The sequence below is a fragment of the Schistocerca americana genome, chromosome 7 (genome assembly GCF_021461395.2).
Source record: "Schistocerca americana isolate TAMUIC-IGC-003095 chromosome 7, iqSchAmer2.1, whole genome shotgun sequence".
NCBI lineage: Eukaryota > Metazoa > Arthropoda > Insecta > Orthoptera > Acrididae > Schistocerca > Schistocerca americana.
Genome location: NC_060125.1, coordinates 229,921,063 through 229,940,892, shown reverse-complemented (window position 1 = coordinate 229,940,892; position 19,830 = coordinate 229,921,063). Strand labels below are relative to the sequence as shown.

Sequence of the window (19,830 nt, the reverse complement as noted above, 5' to 3'; positions counted from 1 at the left end):
GACATTATCAAGGATTCCTTGAGCCAACACACAATCATCTGAAGTTTATAATGGGAAGTGGGGCTTCTTTTAAATTGCATACACACAGGCCAGTTTGCAGCTAGATAACTGCATAACTGATTGATTTCATGTTCAGTATTTGGTGCTGACTGGGAAGGTAACTATGAACTGCCTAGGACTTTACATAAAATTTGTCACATTTGCTATCATTGAAAGATGTGACATTCTGCAGTCATTACAAATGTGCTTCATGTTGTTTCAGTGTGGAAATACACAGAATATTTCTTTTTTCATTCTTTTGAGTCACTAGCTAATGTGAATTTTGCAATTACGCTGTTTTTCTTTCTCTTGCCATGACTTTTAAAATGTATCATTAGCTGAATGTTTCACTACACTAATTAAACCTTGTTTTTCTCCCAAAGAAGAAAAATATCACACTGTCACCCATGATATGTTATGATCCATAAGTGTAAATTGAGTATATTGTATCGATAATGCTTTGAGGAATTTTTATTAATACATGTTTGAAATGTCTTAGTGGAGGCTAAATTATTATTTTCACGTGGAAATTTGAAAGTAATGTTTGAATATAAATAGACCAACAAGTGAAGAATTTTGCAAAACATACAATATATGTTTACATGGAAAACGGACAGTCTAGATAAACAAGGAGAATGTTCCCCATGTGTAGCATCTTCAAATTAAGAACGTTTGTTAATTAAAATGTTGTGGTTCTGACTGATGACAGTGATCAAGGAAGTACTTAATATTCTTCGTAAAAATACTGACAAGAACATTTGGTTGCAGTTTCTTGAGTAATGCATTGCGACATAACTTAAGAAAAGCGCTATTAATAATATTCCAGTAATCAGAGTTATTAATGAAATCTTGATGATGTAAAATTTCAGTGCTTTTCTGGCAGGTCAAAAGTCAATGATTTTCTTCCTGAATGATGGTTTGAAGAAAAGAAAGGAAATAGTTCTCAGAAATGTTTGTGGTGAAAGGCTATAGTGAGTGAGATTACTTGGAGTCTTCTCCCATAATAATTATTGCTTTTTATAAAATATATAATGCCCCACTAACTGAAGGCCTCTTTGATTGCTATTGTTAAACACCAGTATAAGTAAGGTGATAAGCATTGTTAATAACTTCTGTTCTCTTTCATTCTCACCATCATTTTGTGAAGTATTGAGGAAGTAATGTACAGTAGACTATTGCTCCTCTTCAGTAATAATAATAATAGCACTAGTAATAGATTTAGTAAATCACTATTTGATAATTAGAAGGGCAGCTCAACTCTGAATATACTGGGTGTACCACATAAAACCGCTACACAACGCACCTGAGATTCAAGTAACAGTGAACTAATTAAAAAAGTGTAGATAATACTAACATTAAAAAAAAACATGTACTTACCTTTTCATAAGAGATGCTGGAAGTGTTGGCCATGGGCATCCGGGCATCCCTGACTTTGTGTGGCGACATTATCAGCAACATGTTGTTATTCTGCTGGCATGATGTTTTTAATTTCCCTAGTAATATTCTGTTTAAAATTGTCTATTATGTGAAGATTGTCAGCATACACTTTGCTTTTTAGTTTGTCTCATAAATAAAAATCACACAGTGGTTAAGTCTGGGGACCTTGGAAGCCAGAGGCTTCTGCTGAAGTCTGTCTTCGTGGAAAACATGGGTGATGTGGGCTATACTTTGGTTGGATGTGAGGGGTTGCTCCATCTTGTTGGAATACTGCATGCAGCTTCCTTGGCTCTGATGCATAAAAATAGTCAAAGATCCCTTGCTATGTGCCACTGTGGCCGTGCGGTTCTAGGCGCTTCAGTCTGGAACCGTGTGACCGCTACGGTCGCAGGTTCGAATCCTGCCTTGGGCATGGATGTGTGTGATGTCCTTAGGTTAGTTAGGTTTAAGTTCTAGGGAACTGATGACCTCAGCTGTTAAGTCCCATAGTGGTCAGAGCCATTTTATGTAGCACTGTTTAAGCTGTAATTGAAAAATATGGGGCCAATAACGCACGAGCCAGACAGCACATACCAAACATCTTTCTTCTCTGAGTGGAGAGATTCTTCACACAGAATATATGTGTTGTCCTGTGAACAGTATCAGCAATTTTGTGAGTTTACATAACCTGACAAATGAAACCAGGCATCACCTAATGTGAAGTAAAGCAGGGGGTCCAACAAGTAACCATTAGCATTGATGTTAACAGCCAGTTACAGTAAAGGACCTTTTTTATTTTTTTTCCCCCTTCAAATTTCAACTCTTGCTGGGGACTTCTCAAAATGTCCATGCGAATCCTGTCTGTGGTTTCAAGGTTCCTCACTGTCGGTCGCCTATGCTTCTACACATTCTAAACAGATCCCAACTCTCAATTTCTTGTACAGATCTTGAATAGTGCTGGCTGTGGGAAGTTTCATACCAGGACACTTTATATTCCTTGATGGAGGCTGTCTCTATATAACACTCCACAATATCAATTTGCTGTTCTAAGGCAAACTGCCCCCTGTCTGTAACAACTCAATAATACGAGCTTCTCACAACTACTGACGCACAAACACTTTCCGATAAAATGCACTGTAGCCAACTTTTGACAGTGTTGCCACTTCACGTGCAATTTGACTAGAAATGATTAACTGTTATGAGAGGCATACTGGTTTTATGTGGGACATCCTGTCATAGCAGTCTGTATTTTTGTGACCAATGTAAGACATTTGATTGTGCACATCACAACATTTTGTTAGAAAAATTAGCGTTTCATAGAGTTAATGATGTAGGTAATGAGTAGCTAATGACCTACTGATAATGAGTTTGCCTTTTGCTGCTGACTATGCATGAGTGTAGATTCTGTGTTAGTAAGACATAAAATAAAAAAACAGAATAAGGAAGCAGGTGGAATATCTTTAGAAGTAGTTGTAGCAGCATTTTGGTAGTACAGTGTTTTCTTGTGTTACTATCATGTTATTTTTGCTTTGCTATATATTTATTGAAAAAAAAACTAACAGTAAAAGGCTGAAATAAAATAAGTCATAGATTGTATAGTGGTTTAGGTTATGTATAATACTGTTTTTAATGTAACCCTTTGAGGTGATGTAAAAAGGTAACATGAATAAATAAACAGCTAAGTGGACTTAAAATCTCCTTTCTCATTGTATCATCATCATCATCCTGTACTAATTTCAGTGTTGGTGAGACACCTTCAATCCTCAAGTGTTTGTTGGATAAAGCTTTTCATTTGATGATGAAAATGCCATAACTGGATGATTCAGCAGAGATAACCAATATCTCTGCCTGTTGTCCCGTGTGAACTGAAAAAGCTGACAGACAGTTGATGGAGGAAGACACCAAAAGAAAACTAATAATAGTTACTGACACATGTAAACTACACACCAGATTTAAAACTGTAGAGTGCATTAGAATTATTTGAATGCTACATCAGTGTCATTAAACATTCTAGATGTTATATAAAGTTTTCTCAATTTAATTTATGTCTTGGTATTTAAAAGACCAAACAGTTCTTTATAAACAGCATACCACAGACTGTCAGCATACATAAAAGTAATACTAATTAATATGCTTCTCCTGTAATTTAATAATTGAAAGTGCATTAAATTTAACAAAATGGAAAACATTAACAAACCAATCAGCGTGAAGCTAAAAAATTAGAACTGAGATTGAACGAAAATCATTAAAATGAAAAGTACCATCAATTCACTTCAAAATATCATGTGAAGTTGGTGACAGAACATGTATTAGCTATCCCTTTTCCATCTTGGAGAGTAAATATCAGATGAAAGTGAGTTTGGAAATACTGTAGGGAAGAATTACAAATGGGGAAGTTGGAAGTATCCATCACTTTTTTTGATAACTTTTTTATTTTAATAAATATTACGAAATGCAGTAGAGGAAGCCAATTAAAGTGGTAAATCTTCCATATGAAAAGATTGATTGAATTGGCCCTTTTTTACAAATTATTGCTCATAGATGCTACACAGCCCATTGTTTATTTAGAGTTTACGTATCACATCTAGAGTTCCTAAATTTATAATCTACACATATTTTATTGTAGCCAGAAATTAAGCACACCTGTAGTTATAACAAGTTCTTCCTGAACACAAGTGTGCGGACAGTAGTAAGTGATTTATGCAGTTCTGGACTCTCTAAAGACAAGAAGCCAGATAATTTAGACTCTACTTCCCCAAGTTTGTATATTTTTGTAAATAACCTAGCGAACCTGGCAATGCTTCACAATTATTAAATATGTATGGGAATTATGTATCTGCCCTAACCTCTTTCTCTCCCATCTGTCTCTCTGTCCATTCCTCCTCCCCCTCTCTTTGTTCATTTCCTGAGCCTGCCTCTCTCTCTCTCTCTCTCTCTCTCTCTCTCTCTCTCTCTCTCTCTCTCTCTCCACTACCCCCTCCTTCCTCTCTCTCCATCTCCTCCGTCCCGCTCTCTATGTCCTTTTGCTCCCTCTACCCCCCTCTCTCTACTCCTCCCCCTCTGCCTGATCTTGAGCCTTGTTTATTGTTACTGAAAATTCAGGTTCCATAGTAGTATCCTAATAACGAGCTGATAGGCCATAAATACAACTTTCCTGTGTTTTGTGAAACCTCCTTTGAGGAAGAAAACCAAACAGCACATTATTGTCATTATTGTGTGTACAATTGCTCTTTAAAAATGTACAGGTTGATTATAATTAAACTTTCACAATTTCAGAGGGCCTCCACAAAAAAGTGATCATTGGACAGTGAAACTTGGGAAAACATTTGACGACACATGAGAAAGAGAAATAATGAATAAACCATTGAAAGACACATGTTTTAACACATTTTAATTTCCACATGAGAGGGTAATGTTTGTTAAATTGTGTACCATGTTGACACTCAGTGTTACAAATGACGTTCATTATGATGACCAACTACATCCACAACAGCCTGGAACCACACTAGAGATTGCTATACTGCTGCTCGAAACATCTCAGGTAGACCACGGAATGTTCAGCTGTGTGACACAGCACTTGCACTGCTGGAAGATCACAAATTGTGTCCATCATTCTCCGCTATGGCAACAGTAATGTCTTAAACAATTTGTGTCGGAACTGACTGTCAGCCTCTCCTAGCAGCAATTCCGAAATCGCCAGTAAATTTGAGCTTCCGAATCATATACTTCAACCCCAATGTAGAATGAGGACCTCTCCGTCCACCTTGTCCGGACCCACAGTGACTGCAACTGTAATGCACACTGATGCTTGCATTTCAACCTTATGTCGCCATACCAGTATCAGTACCTAATGGTAAGTCATGACACTAACAGTATTAACAATACAAACCCTGTAGCACACAGTCTGAAAATTGTACATACAAAGTTGAGTACCCATATGGTAAATAGTTTTCTGTCTACACTCACTCAAGCAGTGGAAGTTTGATTATAACTACCCTATATATAATGGTAAAGACTATGTATCGGAGAAACAATTTTTCTGATTGTTTAAATGCCCTACTATTATAGTTAAAACTGATTTTGAGAAAGAAAAGTCCATAGAGGAATATGTACCATTGAGTTTTGCAATGTCTGACTCCAGCCATTTACTTATGTACCTATAGCTGTTGTTTTGATGTTATTATGTTATATTGCAACCATTGTCGGTGACTCAGTACAATATCTTCAGGCCATATCCATAAGAAGTAAGGATAACATCAACAACTTACCTACCATGCAATTACAAAGACAGATTAAATGTAGAATAAAAATCAAGGACAATACTATATAAGGGAATTTACAGTAATCATTTGATAAAAACCACCTGTTACATACTCTGTCACATACATGAAATAGAATTTATAGATGTGCTATTCATTAATAAAATCATTAGTTAAATATTCCATTATTAAAAATTTGGTCAGTTAGATGATACATTAAACTGCAAAATCCTGAAGTAGCCTACCAAGCCACTAAAATGATTGCTTTATGAAAGAAACAACAACAACAACCATAACAACAACATCAGCAGCAGCAGCAGCAGCAGCAGACAGAAGTAAACCAAAGAAATATGCTGCTGTGTGCAAGTAGTCACTGCAAAAGAACTGCATCAACAATATCAAAGTGTCAGTACACCTAAAGGTATCAAAATGACAATATAAATATATCAATAGGTCACCTTGAAGTTATAAATTGCTGCAGTGAAAACTGTATGTGAGCATATTTGTTGTATGCATAAAATGAGTGTCAAAAGACCAAACGTAGAAAAGCACCTATATCTTAGCATATACAGAATATATGAAAGCTCATTTACTTAAGACTGCTTCCAAATATCATGTACTGTCATAAAACAAACAAGGACTACTATCTAACTCGTGTAAATAGCAGAAATTAATAATATACATCCACATAATATTTAGTATCTTTAGTATACGAATGCATAGTTTTGCAGCGATAGATACTGATAAAATTTTCTCAGGCTTCCAGTTGTGTCCAGTGGTTTAAAATCCCTGAGCTTTCGGTGAATTCTCCTTGGCCATTGTCAAGTGATGACTGTCAAATGATTGTTCCTGCCATCCTTATATAGCTGAGATGCCTTCAGTGACGTCACTAGTGCTCGCTCCAGCACCATATATGATAATGTTTTCAATGCGCGCTTGCTGTGCCTGCTTCAACTTTGTGATGGCCAGGTTCCAAGCTGTGCATAGCTGCAGGCTGCCGTCTTTATTGAGGGTGTTGTCAGAAATTTTTATCTCGATCGCTTCTCTTATAACACTGTCAAAAAAGCTAGTAATCGACATAATAACAGACGTATCGGCAAATGCAATACGATGTCCATTTTCTAAAACATTTTTGACCACTGCTGATTTCTCAGGATACTGTAGGCGAAAACATCTCTCATGTTCCACAAGACGCCATTCAATAGTACGTACAGTCTGATACAGAACTGTCCACACCCACACAGTATTTTATACACTCCTGGTGTTCCGAGTCCAACATCGTCTTTCACAGGCCTCATTGGCTGCTGAATTTTAGCTGGTGCCCTAAAAACCATATGGATTTTATGCTTCTTTAGAAGTCGACAAATTTTTCTTGTTATTGAGCCACAGAACGGCAAGAATGCAAGCTGCTTCGTGCTCTCCTAGGAGGCCTTTTTTGGCAAAATGGCTTGCAAAATCTGGCAGTTGTTGTAGCCGTTTTCTTTGAAGACTTTCAGTTCATTCGGAAGGCTTTCAGCATATGAAAAGGCTTCCGCTCGATGTACCAATGTCCTCAGAACAGAACTTCTCTACAAAGTGTGGTGATATATAGTAGCATGCAGATATTGGTCTGTGTGTGTGGGTTTCTGATAAACATTGTGGCTGAGACACCCTTTTTCTTTCTGGCAGACAAGGACATCTAGAAAAGGCAAGGCAACATTGTGAATCTGACATCATGGATGAGCCCAGACAACAAATGTGTCATTGATGTAACGATAAAAGCAACTAGGCTTTGCTGGAGCTATCTCCACAGCAATGTTCCCAAAGTACTCCATGAAGAGGTTAGCTATAACTGGAGCTAATGGGCTTCCCATCAAGACGCCACCCATCTGGTTAAAATTTTCTGACAACACCCTCAATAAAGATGGTGGTCTGCAGCTAGGCACAGCTTGGAACCCGGCCAATGCAAAGTTAAAGTGGGCGCAGCAAGTACGCAATGAAAACATTACCATATATGGTGCTGCAGTGAGCACCGTCACTGAAGACAATGCGGCTATATAAGGATGGTAACAACAATCATTCGACAGTCACCACTTGACAATGGCTGAGTAGAAATTGGCCAAAAGATCGTGGATTTTTAAACCACTGGATGCGGCTGGAAGTCCGAGAAAATTTTATAAATGTTGTTCGCCCTCAATAGTATCTTGTAGAGGCTTTCGTATATTCTGCACGTGTAATGACATAGGTGGTTTTCTAACTTCGGTCTTTTGACACATTTTGAACAATTTATATTATCATTTTGATTTGGAGAAAAGAGAACCACTTGTATGAATATCAAGAGCTCAGATGAAAACCCAGTTCTAAGCAAAGAAGGGAAAGCAGAAAGGTGGAAGGAGTATATAGAGGGTCTATACAAGGGCGATGTACTTGAGGACAATATTATGGAAATGGAAGAGGATGCAGATGAAGATGAAATGGGAGATATGATACTGCGTGAAGAGTTTGCAGAGTACTGAAAGACCCAAGTCGAAACAAGGCCCCGGGAGTAGACAACATTCCATTAGAACTACTGACGGCCTTGGGAAAGCCAGTCCTGACAAAACTCTACCATCTGGTGAGCAAGATGTATGAGACAGGTGAAATACCCTCAGACTTCAAGAAGAATATAATAATTCCAATCCCAAAGAAAGCAGGTGTTGACAGATGTGAAAATTACCGAACTATCAGTTTAATAAGTCACAGCTGCCAAATACTAATGCGAATTCTTTATAGACGAATGGAAAAACTGGTAAAGTTGACCTCGGGGAAGATCAGTTTGGATTCCGTAAAAATGTTGGAAAATGTGAGGCAATACTGACCTTACGCCTTATCTTAGAAGAAAGATTAAGGAAAGGCAAACCTACGTTTCTAGCATTTGTAGACTTAGAGAAAGCTTTTGACAAAGTTGACTGGAATACTCTCTTTCAAATTCTAAAGGTGGCAGGGGTAAAATACAGGGAGCGAAGGGCTATTTACAATTTGTATAGAAACCAGATGGCAGTTATAAGAGTTGAGAGGCATGAAAGGGAAGAAGTGGTTGGGAAGCGAGTGAGACAGGGTTGCAGCCTCTCCCCGATGTTATTCAATCTGTATATTGAGCAAGCAGTAAAGGAAACAAAAGAAAAATTCGGAGTAGGTATTAAAATCCATGGAGAAGAAATAAAAACTTTGAGGTTCGCCGATGACATTGTAATTCTGTCAGAGACAGCAAAGGATTTGGAAGAGCAGTTGAACAGAATGGACAGTGTCTTGAAAGGAGGATATAAGATGCACATCAACAAAAGCAAAACGAGGATAATGGAATGTTGTCGAATTAAGTCGTGTGATGTTGAGGGAATTAGATTAGGAAATGAGACGCTGAAAGTAGTAAATGAGTTTTGCTATTTGGGGAGCAAAATAACTGATGATGGTCGAAGTAGAGAGGATATAAAATGTAGACTGGCAATGGCAAGGAATGCGTTTCAGAAGAAGAGGAATTTGTTAACATCGAGTATAGATTTAAGTGTCAGGAAGTCGTTTCTGAAAGTATTTGTATGGAGTGTAGCCATGTATGGAAGTGAAACGTGGACGATAAATAGTTTGGACAAGAAGAGAATAGAAGCTTTCGAAATGTGGTGCTACAGAAGAATGCTGGAGATTAGATGGGTAGACCACATAACTAATGAGGAGGTATTGAATAGGATTGGGGAGAAGAGAAGTTTGTGGCAAAACCTGACTAGAAGAAAGGATCGGTTGGTAGGACATGTTCAGAGTGTCAAGGGATCACCAATTTAGTATTGGAGGGCACCGTGGAGGGTAAAAATCGTAGAGGGAGATGAAGAGATGAATACACTAAGCAGATTCAGAATGGTGTAGGTTGCAGTAGGTACTGGGAGATGAAGAAGCTTGCACAGGATAGAGTAGCATGGAGAGCTGCATCAAACCAGTCTCATGACTGAAGACCACAACAACAACAACATATTATCATTTTGATAGCTTTACCTATATTGACACTTGATATTGTTGATGCTGTCCTTTTGCAAGGACTACTTGCATATAGACGCATACTTCTTTGGTTTGCATATTTCTGAAATTGTTGCAGTTTCTTTCATACATCTCCCATTTTCTACAGTTGTTTTTGTAGCTAGGTGGGGTAGGTTACTTCAGGATTTTGTAGTTTAGTGTATCATCTCACTGGCCAAATTTTAATCATGAAATATTTAATTGATGATTTTATTAAAAAATAGTTCGTATATAAATAATATTTTGGGTATGTGACAATCTGTTGGTTTTTATCAAATGATTACTGTAAATCCCCTTATATAGAATTTTCCTCAATTTTTATTCTGTTTTCAATCTGTCTTTGTATTTGCATGGTTGATAACTTGTTGATGCTATCATTACTGTTTACGCATCAGGCCTGAGGATGGTGTATTGAGCCACTGGTTGTAGTGCAATAAAATAACATCAAAACAACGGCTGTAGCTGTTTCATTTTATTGCATAAGTGACAGAATTTGGTATCCTCCACTACCCACTGAATGCATTATATTAAGAACAATAAAGATATTGCCAGAAAAGTTGTACATATTACAGATAATTGTTCAGTGTGATAATTAAAAAGAATAAGACTAATATAGATGAAAATCAGCTCATCACCACCATTGAAGTTGGAGAATTCAATTATTGGAGAGAAAGGAGGTAAAAGCAGTTTATCTTGAGTTTTGAGAACCCAATGTTACTTTCTTTAGGTGTGAAGGAAACCAAATGGAAAGAAAGTAAGTTGAAAAATTTGGCAGAGAATGGCATTTGAAAGAGAGAGTGAAGATTTCTAGCAAAATGGAAACTACTTCCCAAATGTTACCAATGATTTTTTGAATAGTGAGACCTTAACAATTCTCTAAAAATCACTGTTCAACCTGGTATTCAAGATATACAAGGCTGGTGAAATACCCTCAGACTTCAAGAAGAACATAATTATTCCAATTCCAAAGAAAGCAAGTGCTGACAAGTGTGAATATTACTGAATTATCAGTTTACTTATTCATGTTTGCAAAATTTTAACAATATTTATTTACAGAGGAATGGGAGAAACTGACGTTGGGGAGGATCAGTTTGAGTTCCAAAGAAATGTAGGAATATCTGAGGCAATACTAATCCTTAGACTTATCTTAGAAGATAGGTTAAGGAAAGACAAACCTATGTTTATAGTTTTTGTAGATTTGGAGAATGCTTTTGACAGTGTCGACTGGAATACACTCTTTGAAATTCTGAAGGTAGCAAGGGTAAAGTACAGGGAGAGGAAGGTCATATACAACTTGTATAGAAACCAGGTTGCAGTTTTAAGAGTTGATGTGCATGAAAGGGAAGCAGTGGTTGAGAAAGGGAGTGAGACAGTGTTGTACCCCATCCCCCATATTATGCAATCTGTATATTGAGCAAGCAGTAAATGAATTCAAAGAAAAATTTAGAGAAGGAATTCAAGTTCAGAGAGAAAAAAAATAAAAACTTTTAAGTTTGCTGATGACATTGTAATTCTGTCAGAGATAGCAAAGGACTTGGAAGAGTAGTTGAACAGAATAGACAGAGTCTTGAAAGAAGGATTTATGATAAATATAAAGAAGAGAAAAACAAATAGACAGAATATAAAATGTAGACTGGCAGTGGCAAGAAATGCATTTATGAAGAAGAGGAATTTCTTAAAATTGAATACAGATTTAGTGGTAGTAAGCCTTTTCTTAAGATATTTGTCTGGAGTGTAGCCTTGTATGGAAGCGATGCATGGGCAATCAGAAGATAGTAGAAGCTTTTGAAATGTGGTGCTACAGAAGGATGCTGAAGATTAGGTTGGTAGATCATGTAACCAATTAGAAGGTCAGGAATGTAATTAGGGAGAATAGAAATTTGTGGCATAACATGACTAAAAGAAGGGATTGATTGGTAGGACACATTTTGAGACATCAAGTGATCAGAAGTTTAGTATTTGAGGGAAGTGGGAGTTAAAATTGTAGAGGGAGGCCAAGTAATAAATACAGTAAATAGGTTTAAAAGGATGTAAGTTGCAGTAGATATTCGGAGATGAAGGGGGCTTGCACAGGATAGGGTAGCATGGAGAGCTGCGTCAAACCAGTCTTTGGACCCAAGGCAGCAACAACTGATTAGCCAAATGTAGATTGTCTCTTGAAAATTCCAAGTATAAAAGAACATATTTGAACTCAAATTCTCAAGTTTCTGCTTTTTAATTTAGGAAATTTAACTAGAAGTTAAATCCCCCCCCTCCCCCCAATAAACCCCACAGATATCTCTGTTGTCACATTTCATACATTCAGAAAAGAAATCACAGTTTTTAATTTCATTTGGGGGCTATTAAATTCTGTTGGTTCTTATAGACACACCTGTCACTCATTGTGCACAGCTTACAATTATATAAAAATGCTGTCAAGTATGAAGCATAATGTACATGTGAAGAATTACTTGGACTGCTAAGAGATTAAACAAAAAATCTGTAAATGCTTAGTGCTGGTGGAGACTTTTTAAAAAATTACATATTGTAAGGAAAGGAAATTTGATCTTATACCTTATGACAAATACATGTGTCAGGTCAGAAAGGCATAAAATTATATATAGAATTTGTAAACTATTATAGAAGTGTGCATGACAGCTAACCCATCTAACTAGGACACTGTGGTGGTCCCTACTATTGCTGTGAGTATTGCAAAGCCATCTGACTGATGTAGTTTGATATGCAACTGTTGTAGCTAGCATGGACATGAATAAGTTAGGTCCTCTGTTTAATTGTTAGTATTGTAATTTTCATTTTATACTTCTTACTTTAGTGATGATTGATAGTGTAAAATATATGTATATATATGTAGATAATTTATTATCAGCCTAAACCTGGCCATTAAAAAGTATTCACGCAATCAGTACTGAACAAACATGACGTATTCAAGGACTGTTAAAAACTGTTGTGTTTGCTTTTGATCAAGCAGTACTAAAAAATGATCCAAACTCCATCACATCAGATACTCCCAGTTGGTAACACAACATGCAAACAACTGGTCCACAGCAAACAGTTTTTGAGTATTCTCTCACAAAAACTCATGTTTTGCAATTTCAAATATACAAAGTATTTTTGTGTGCAGTTTGATCACAGCCTACAGTGGAATCACAGATAACATAATGAAGAAATTTAGTTTGGCATTTGTTGCATTCTCTCATTGTGCTCACTTTACTGCATGTCATTTTTACATCATTGTAGCTAAGGTAAAGTCTAACTTGGCAAAATGAGTAATGTTAAATTTTAGAGGCTTTTTTAGGTATTGGACAGTTCTTATGCATTCTGTCCACTGCATTTATCCCTTTATTGATCTGGTGTCTAATAAACACACAATGCCTAAATTAATTGCTTTTCACATAACAAAAGAAAAAGAACCAAAATAATTGCCATATGTAACTTGGTCTCACCTTGTTGCCGATTAAGAGTGGGTTTTGTATTCTGGTACAATGGTCTTTAACAAAATACTACCAGGCATGAAACAAGAAATTGGGAACCTGCATATTTAAAAGATAAACATGATTTATGAGGCATTGCTATAAATTATTTATATTCAACAACTTAAAACTACTGCACGGTAATGTGAACACTTTTGTCAGTGGTATTCCTGTTGACATCATGACAATTAACAATGTCCATTGCAAACATTCTGTTCTTACATTATCTTGGTAAATTATTACTTGATAATCACTACTGTAGTTCTGCAAATATTGCACAAACCACAGTAGATGAACAGCAGGCCCCTAGTATAACTCAAGAAGCAGCAAAAATTTTCAAATATGGTTCCATTTACAATTATTTGACTATAAATAAATTAATGCAGTATAATTCATTTCTGAAAGTTGTTTTGTTTATTGGGTGTATACCTTGACCGATTCCACCATGCAGCACGATTACTGAGAGAATGAAAACTTTTCTCTTTCTTAAATGGATACCTTTAAATAACTGTTTTGCAGGGATTCTCACATTTAATTTGAAGCTGTTCAAATTCCTTGTAGTGTTCTGGTATTAAAATAGAAATTTTGTTTTTGTGCACAAGACTTAGTAAGTCCACACAGTATCATCATTATTTACAGTTTGCCACCAGTGGAAGGAACTCCATTGAACATGGCCTCTCGAAGACCACATAGTCTTTGGTCATTCATACAGGCATAGAAAAAGTACTTATAAATCTTTCACATAATCAAAATTGAAGGTTTTAAGTTGGCCTCATTCAGTACCTTGAGCTGAAATAGTGTCCAAATAATCTTACCGAACTTAGTTGCTCTCACCTAGGCATATGAGATCTTGAAGAATAGTAAATAGTACTGTGCAGAATGCTTAATTCAAAGATGTCTTAATTGGCTTTGTTTTGGAAGTATTTTTTTTGCATCTGGTTATGTCGGTAGCTAAAGCATGTCACATGAAATAATGTAATAAATAAAAAATCATTAAGCGCTGTAAACAGCATCCTTTATAAAGTTCATAATGATCATGGACTCATACAAGGAATTTATTTCTGTCATTAATAACATATGATGTATGTCTAAAAAGCATCATACTGGAAAAGTATATTGCATGCCACCTTAATACTCTTCAAACTAGGTCTCTTGCACCATCACACATTTAAAGCACTGATTCTTCCATTATTGAGAACTCCATTTGAATTGCCTGCAGCTTTGCTTTTTCATTACACATTCTTTCTTTGCTGCTCCCAAAACAGGTTTCTTGCATTCGTACCTTTTAATTTTGTAAAGAAGTAGAAGCCAAGGAACTCAGTGTAAAGAGGATTGAGTTTGGGATCATGAATTTGGTTTTCCCAAGGAGAAAGTCTGGATCAAGAGTCATGAATGAGCTGGAGAATTGTTCTGAGGTGCATCACAGAGAGAACACAGAATTTCTTGATGGTATCCATTTGTCACTCTTCGCCCTGGCTCATAATGGTCAGTCATATACACTATGTGATCAAAACTATTTGGACACCCCCAAAAAACATGCATTTTTCATATTAGGTGCATTGTGCTGCCACCTAATGCCAGGTACTCCATATCAGTGACCTAAGTAGTCATTAGACATCATGAGGGATCAGAATAGGGCAATCCGCAGAACTCACGGATTTCGAACATGGTCAGGTGATTGGGTGCCACTTCTATCATAGTGTGTAAGTGAGACTTCCACACTCCTAACATACCTAGGTCCACTGTTTCCAATGTGATAGTGAAGTGGAAACATGAAGGGACACATACAGCACAAAAATGTGCAGGCCAACCTTGTCTGTTGACTGAAAGAGACCACAGACAATTGAAGAGGGTCGTAATGTGTAATAGGAAGACACCTATCCAGACCATCGCACAGGAATTCCAAACTGCATCAAGAGCCACTGCCTATGACAGTTAGGCAGGAAGTGAGAAAACTTGGATTTCATGGTCAAGCTCCTGCTCATAAGCCACACATCACACCAGTAAATGCCAAACGACGCCTCGCTTGGTCTAAGGAGCATAAACATTGAACGATTGAAAAGTGGAAAAACATTGTGTGGAGTCACGAATCACGGTACACAATGTGGCGATCCGATGGCAGGGTGTGGGTATGGCGAATGGCCAGTGAACATCATCTGCCAGTGTGTGTAGTGCCAACAGTAATATTCAGAGGCAGTGGTTTTCATGGAGGGGGCTTGCACCCCTTGTTGTTTTGCGTGGCACTATCACAGCATAGGCCTACACTGATGTTCTAAGCATGTTCTTGCTTCCCACTGTTGAAGAGCGATTTGGGGATAGCGGTTGCATCTTTCAACACGATCGAGCACCTGCTCATAATGCACAGCCTATGGTGGAGTGCTTACATGACAATAACATCCCTGTAATAGACTGGCTTGCACAGAGTCCTGACCTGAATCCTATTGAACATCTTTAGGATGTTTTGAAATGACGACTTGTGCCAGGCCTCACCGACCAACATCGATACCTCTCCTCAGTGCAGCACTCCGTGAAGAGTGGGCTGCCATTTCCCAAGAAACCTTCCAACACCCCAGCACCTCATTGAACATATGCCTGTGAGAGTGGAAGCTGTCATCAAGGCTAAGGGTGGCCCAACACCATATTGAATTCCAGCATTACTGATGGAGGGTGCCACCAACTTGTAAGTAATTTTCAGCCAGTCTCCGGATACTTTTGACCACATAGTGTAGCTATCAGAGTCAACACTTGGCTCTCCCTAGATTTTTATTTGCATCAGTTGCAAATCTTTTGTTCTTAATATTGAGAAAGGCTTCCAGTGTAATGAATGTGCTTTAGCTTCGGGATTATGCTCTGTATCCAAGACTTGTCTCCAGTTATCACAGTGTTCATGAACACAAAATCAGGGTGGGCAGTGTCCAGTGAAACATCAGGATGGTGTTATTTCTGTTATGCCGGCAGTGACTTGAGAAGAAATTATGCAGATAGACTGAACTTGTTGAAATCCTTACCTAAAACTGCATACACGGAATCATCATAGATTATAACTGTCAAATGATCTCTCATTACCAGATTTCACATACTTGCAACAAGAGCTGCACTGAGTACAGCTTTTCCACATCCACAAATTGGATGCACGGAATCATCATCGATTGTAACTGGTCAAATGATCTCTCATTACCAGATTTCACATACTTGCAACAAGAGCTGTACTGAGTACAGATTTTCCACATCCACAGTGCTTGTCATTCTCCACTGATACCTGGTTCTCTTGAAACTAGCTGTACCACTTCTGTATTTGTGTTTTCCTAAGGAGTCCCCTCCATCTGTCTCTCAAATCTTACAAAATGTGTCATTTTGAGCTTCACCGCTTTCTGACAAAACTTTTTCAATTCATTGTCACCTCAAACAACCTGGAACTCCCTCAAAAATGTGGTACAGCTGTTCGAGTAACTTTCACCAAGTAATGGATGACACAACCGATATTGGCTGGATCATAAATTCAAACATTTGAATGTAGATGTCCCCTCCCTTGTGAAAATTCATACCACCTTTTTGCCAGAACTTTGATTGAGAAAATTTAAGTTTGTTTAGTTATTAGACATGCATCATATTACACTTATAAAACAAAAGCTATTTAATAGTACCAGGGAGAAGTATGAGCATGTGATATTGATAATATGATACAAGCTTGCATAGTTATAACAGGTGTCCAACAACTTCACATCATGTTTCCTGAGCTGGGAGGATATTTAGAAAGCTTCAGTATCTGTGTCCCCTGAGCAATGTACAAGCCATATCAACTAATGTGGCAGCAAAATGTGGGGCAGTAGTTACCAGACATTTGTAAACCTTCTACTTCTTTCCTAATAAGTGTGTCTGATTACTAGAATGACTCTCTTTCTTTATTTTCAGAAATGTAATATTTTACACTTCACAAAATGAAAAATCACAGTACCCTATGACTGTAATGTTAGTGAGGCACAGTTGGAGTCAGTATACTCATTACAAATGCCTGAGTTTTGCACTTTGTAGGGGTATGAAATGTAATGATCACATAGGCTCAGCCACAGGTAAAGCGGATGGCAGACTTCATTTTATTGGTAGAAAACTGGGGAAATGCAATCAGTCTACAAAGGAGATAGCTAACAAATCACTTGTGTAACCCATTCTGAAATACTGATCAGATGTGTGAGACCTGTACCAAATAGGACTAACAGAGGATATTGAACAAATACAGAGAAGGCCAGCACAAATGGTCAGAGGCTTGTTTGCCCTATGGGAGAGTGTCACAGAGATGCTGAAGAAACTAAACTGGCTGACTCTTGTAGATTGACATAAACTATCCTGAGAAAGCCTGCTTATAATGTTTTAATAATCAGCTTTAAATGATGACTCTAGGAATATACTACAACCCCTATGTATCATTCCCATAGGGATTGTGAGGGCAGGTTTATATTAGCAGCAGCATGCACAAAGCATTTAAACAATCATCCTTCCTTTGTTTCATTTGTGAATGGAGCAGGAAAAAATCCTGATAAATGGTACAATGGGACGTATCCTCTGCTGTGCACTGCACAGTGGTTTGCACAATATAGATGTAGACTGATAGATTGCTCATTTACATCCTAAGTTTAGGTTTGGCTATGTAGACAACAATAACAAGCTATGGTTCAATGTGTCCAACAGCATCGGGGAGCTGCCTTGTCCACAGCATCATTGTCGGTTCACAAAAATGTGTAGTATGCTCAACACATCCAATCTCTTTCTGTGCCCATTAGAATACATAGGGAAGTACATCTGATGGATAGGGCATAGTGTCACATTAAGACATGTTCATTAGTGGCATCATGTTCATTAGAAGTGAAAAATTCTGTATGACTGAACAATCAGGGTACCTCATTCTCTGTGGGCAAGATTGTGTGCTGGGTGCTATGCAGAAAGTGTCTTGACGCCTGTGCTGGGATGTCATTTTCCAGGAGTACTGCAGTTCATATGAAAGTAGTTTTTATGTTGTTCACTGTTCCTTGTGGTATTGCAAGGTTTCATGTCACTGAGTATCCAAAATAATTCCACACAAACATCTCGAGCATTATATGCAGGGGGACGAAAGGTCTATCATCACCTCGTCACCAGACAAAGTAGCTTTGCATTCTACTCCAGAATCCAAGAAAAATAAACATAACTGTGCAACAGTGAAAACTCTAGGTTGTAATATCAACAATATAAGGGAAAGATAGATTGCTACTCACAGTAAAGCTGACACATTGAGTTGCAGAATGAAAAATCATTAAGCACTATTGCCTGCCTTTTCCTTATATTGTTGTGAACATAACTGTCTGTCTGTCATGAACAAATTCCATCCATTGGGAAATTAATGTTGATATGCTTCTGGGATCACCAGGAAAGTCTCAGTTTCCTGTAATTTCCAATTTGAACAGTTATGACAGCAGTCTTGTCTGTCTGCAACATGTTTCAGAAAGTATAGTGTCTGGGAATTCGAGTGGTCATTGTGATTATACTTTTCTGGAAACCCAAACTTGATAGTTTGGGCCTACACCATTTCCAGATACGAAGACGAGTGAAAACTAGAAAATTTCAATCACAGTTCATGAAAGTTCAAATAACAACTTAGCTGCTCCAGCTGATGAGATACTCAACTTTGATATCCTTGAGGGTTGTTGCTTCAGAAAGTTCCAGAGTTTGGCATCACTGTTGTACTAATTTTTAAATAAAACACAGAGTATATTGATTTTCTTGTCTTATATTGTGACCGATTATTATGTACACTGGTGGAATATACATCTGGCCATCTGACAGCCTCCGAAAGACAATAATGCAGACTGACTTTGTGGCTCATGCACCGCTTTCTTTTATATAAAACCAAACAATTGAATACATTGTTAACTGTAAGATTTACAAGATTAGATGAATTTAGTTAGTTACACCACAAAGTGGACCACATATTGCCCTACATGTTCTGATATTCAATTTGGAAAAGTTTACTTAATTTCTTGTTTAATTTCAATAAAATTTACTGTACAACAATTTAAATTACATTTTAGTTAATTATAAACAAATCACTCTGAATAAAATATTGTTAACAATATTTTGGTTTGTTCTCAAGTAGAGTAATTATTTTAAATAATCATAATGAATAAACATCTAGCTTTTCAGAAATAGGGGAGAAGTGAATTTTCAAGAATATGTGGTGCAACATGACTGCACAGTTCATATCACAAAATTTCAAAGTTGGATTAATCACAAACAGTTTACTCTGCCTAGTAGCTAATATAAATCGGGTAGTATATTAATGTGAAATTTAATCTGAGATCATAAATTCCTTTGTACTAGTAAGGGCAGTTTATTGCTGGAACATAACAGTATAAAGTCCAGAAAGTTAGAAATTCAAGCTAAAATTACCTCTTCAGAAAATATTGACATGAGGAGAAGACCTGATTTAAAGATGTACATCACATAACCCCATAAATCCACATGGCGCATTGCGATATACACCGGTTTATGAGCCTATAGGATTCTCCACACCAACCAAAAATTTGCAGTGACTTATCTAGTGATTCACAAATTATATTTTCTGTGTAGAATCAGGACAAGGTCACTCCTCTCCT

At 37.3% G+C, this 19,830-nt stretch overlaps 1 protein-coding gene across 1 annotated transcript in view; it reads left to right on the top strand.

Annotated features, from left to right (window-relative positions):
• Positions 1-19,830, top strand: part of LOC124622050 (histone deacetylase 11) — an 83,307-nt gene that overhangs the window by 42,738 nt on the left and 20,739 nt on the right. The window lies entirely within an intron of this gene.